At 37.5% G+C, this 3840-nt stretch overlaps 1 pseudogene; it reads left to right on the top strand.

Moving 5' to 3' along the window:
- Nucleotides 1-603: 603 nt before the first annotated feature.
- LOC101024561 lies at nt 604-1150 on the top strand (annotated as a pseudogene).
- The last annotated feature ends 2690 nt before the right edge of the window (nt 1151-3840 follow it).

Genomic DNA, 3840 nt, shown 5'->3' with positions numbered 1-3840 from the left:
AGTAAATGAGTGCTCATAAACATAGTAAGAAAGCCCAAATATTTTTCAAATTTATGTGAATTTAGTAATCTTTAATAACAAGTTTGCCTTAAAATTATTGACAAAATAAAAACAGAAAAGTCTTCAGAATTGTCAGCATACATTTTTGTCTGGGTTTACTAATTAGATGAGTTTTATATTTGCCTTTGCTAGATATTTTAAAGTGCAAGGATTTGACATGAATGTTATAAGAACATAAACGCGGATTTGATCGAGGAGCGCGGTTACCGGACGGGCTGGGTCTATGGTGGCTCATGGCAGCTCCGCCCGGCTGGTGCTTTATCAGGGCAAGCTGTGTTCCATGAAACCACTTTGGCAGAGCTTTCCCCACTATTTACTGTGGATTTTGGATAAGCAAGATCTGTTGAAGGGCGCCAAAAGGATTTCAAAGTTTCTCTCAGAGAAGAATATTGGAAGTTACAAATATTTTACAAATGTGTATCCAAGCATTAGGTGAACATCTTAAAATTAAGACAACAAGTTATTGCCACTGCTACGGTATATTTCAAGAGATTCTGTAAGGTATTCTCTGAGAAAGTATGATCCTGTATTAATGAAGCCACCATGTGTGTTTTGGCATCCAAAGTAGAGGAATTTGGAGTAGTTTCAAATACAAGATTGATTGCTGCTGCTACTTCTGTATTAAAAACTAGATTTTCATATGCCTTTCCAAAGGAATTTCCTTATAGGATGAATCATATATTAGAATGTGAATTCTATCTTTTAGAACTAATGGATTGTTGTAGTAGTGTATCATCCATATAATTTGCTCCAGTAGTAATGTGCGGGACAGGCCAAAGAAGACATGTTGCTTCCCCTTGCTTGGAGGATAGTGAATGATACCTACAGAACGGATCTTTGCCTACTGTATCCTCCTTTCATGATAGCTTTAGCTTGCCTACATGTAGCCTGTGTTGTACAGCAGAAAGATGCCAGGCAATGGTTTGCTGAGCTTTCTGTGGATATGGAAAAGATTTTGGAAATAATCAGGGTTATTTTAAAACTATATGAGCAGTGGAAGAATTTCGATGAGAGAAAAGAGATGGCAACCATTCTTAGTAAGATGCGAAACAAAACCACAAACAGAAATTCCCTGAGTGATTCTCACTAGTGGCAGGGCCACGGCTGCAGATGATGGTGGACAAGATAAAGGCAATGTCCTATTGCCAAAGTTACTGGTATTTTCAGTTTTAGTTATTTTAAGTATTCAACATTTTTTATTTTATGTATTCAGCATTTCCAGGAAATTACATTCTTGCTGACTTATATGGTTGCTATGTATGTGATTTTAATGGCTGCTGGACAACAGTTTGATTTTTTGTTTTTGAAGAACACTTCTTGTTTTCATAAATAGTAGGAATAGGATTTTCTATGTAAGACTTAATTTTATAGGAAATTTGTTTAGAAGAAGCTGTAATCTCTATGTTGAGTTGATACCTTAAATAACAATGAAATCCCATACCCTAGTTTACAGTTTTGAGTATATATGGACACTAACTTCCAGAATGTTTGTTACGTGTGTGAGGGCACAAAGTTATATAAGAATAAAAACATAAAACCAAAAAAAAAAAAAAAAAAAAAAACATAAACGCAACCAAAAACAGAATACACTTTCTTTGAATGACTTTTTTTTGATAAATAAGGCTAATTTAACATTGTTGGTTCCATAAGAACAGCTAAGTTTTCTGAATTATCAGCAGAAATGCCTGTGTGTTTAAGATTTTTGCTTAGGCAAACACCTGATATTCACAGACTATGCAAATGGTTAACAACAACAACAAAAAAAACTTTGAGGCCGGGCGCGGTGGCTCAAGCCTGTAATCCCAGCACTTTGGGAGGCCGAGACGGGCGGATCACAAGGTCAGGAGATCGAGACCATCCTGGCGAACCTGGTGAAACCCCGTCTCTACTAAAAAATACAAAAAACTAGCCGGGCGAGGTGGCGGGCGCCTGTAGTCCCAGCTACTCCGGAGGCTGAGGCAGGAGAATGGCGTGAACCCGGGAGGCGGAGCTTGCAGTGAGCTGAGATCGGGCCACTGCACTCCAGCCTGGGTGACAGAGCGAGACCCCGTCTCAAAAACAAAAAACAAAAAACAAAAAAAAACAAAACTTTGAGCGATGATTATCTTTGCCTAATGTCTCAGTTCTAACAACTAATGTAGATAAACTGCTACAAATGAATAAATTGAGTAAATATAAATAAAATCAATGCTTGTAGGTGAACTTTTAATGTAACTTAAAGTCTTAAAATTATTTCAGATACCATTGAATGTCTGAGTCATTTCTGATTTAAAAAGAATTATGACATAGGGCATTAGTCACACTTTTGAACCCATTAATGTGAAATAAAATCTATGCTATGAGTTAAGCATTAGTGAATCTCAATGAGTTGAATAAGAATAAGGTCCCAGTCTGGAAGGTAATCAAAGAATAAAAAGGAATAGACCCAATGGATGCCTGTATACTTGCCCCCATATAGGCAGGCAATGAATGTGAAACAATACCACCTGCCAGAGGGGCACTGAAGTAACCCAAATAATCCAGGGTGTTAGAGTGAGACACTATCTCAAAATTAATCACCTATTTTATTACAATAAATTAATAATAAATTTATAAATAAATAAATTAGTGTCAACATCTGGTTTATGGGTGTTAGATCAGAACCCATAAACTAGATGTTAACACTAATTTATTTATTAATTAATGCATTTGAGGGAACAGGAGAGTTTCAAAGTCCCAAATGAATGTATTCTCTATGGCACATTTTTATATCACAGTCTTCTGAAATGCCTACAGAAAGAAATGAGTCTTAGTTGCTGTAGGTCCTAAGATGGGCAGAGATTATGAGAGCGAGCATCACATAGACTTGGTGCTATGGACTGAATTGTCTTCCCCAAAATTCATGATAATTTTTGTTTTGCTAATCCACAAGGTGGTGGTATTTAAAGATGGGGCCTTTGGGAGACAACTGAGTTTAGATGCGGTTATGAGGGTTGGGCTTTCATAATGGGATTAGTGTCCTTACGAGAAAAGGAAGAGATCATATGTCTCTCTCATTCTCTACCCTTCTCCATCTCTCACTTTCTCCCCCTTTCTGCCTCTCCTTCTTTCTCTGCGCCGTGTGAGAACACAGCTACAACACGGCGATCGGCAAGACGGGAGGAGAGCCCTCACCAGGAGCCGAATCACTGGCGCTTTGATCTTGCGCTTCCGGATCCTGGGCGAGACTCACTGGGGCAGACTTCTGTAGCTGCCTGGAATTTTCTGATCTGGAATTAATGCCCTGGAACCCTGTGGCTGTCAACTCAGAAGGCTAAGAGTCTTCCTCTGGTCCTCTTTAATCTGCCTCCATTCCTTGTTATTTGTTTTGTTTTGATTTTCAAGTAAATAATTTATTTTTCCAGTTAACATAATCAACCAGCCCATGCCACAGCATATTAAATCACGAAGTACATATCCAAGGAACATAATGTCTTTATTGGGTTGCAAAACTTTAGCAAATCAATATAGTACTTTTTATTGCAAGAAAAGCATATTTTTATTAGAGACATATATTATTTTAGTGATAATTTTTGCTCCAAATATATTTAAGTACTAAACCAAAACACTGGTTTTTAATAATGGTTTATAGCAGAGCAAGTTATTTTATACGAATTAATGTCTTTGAAAACTACACAGTTTCTCCTTTTAAATTGAATTCTCTCATGCAAGCTGTTGAAGTTTATAGCAACAGGGCAATTGTGTGTATGTAAGAGATGGCTCTACTTTGTTCTGGCATGGGACCAAAGCCAGGTAGGGGTC

This window comes from Papio anubis, chromosome 5, assembly GCF_008728515.1.
Source record: "Papio anubis isolate 15944 chromosome 5, Panubis1.0, whole genome shotgun sequence".
NCBI classification, from domain to species: domain Eukaryota; kingdom Metazoa; phylum Chordata; class Mammalia; order Primates; family Cercopithecidae; genus Papio; species Papio anubis.
The sequence above is the reverse complement of the archived record's forward strand: the minus strand, read 5'-3'. Positions and strand labels throughout refer to the sequence as shown.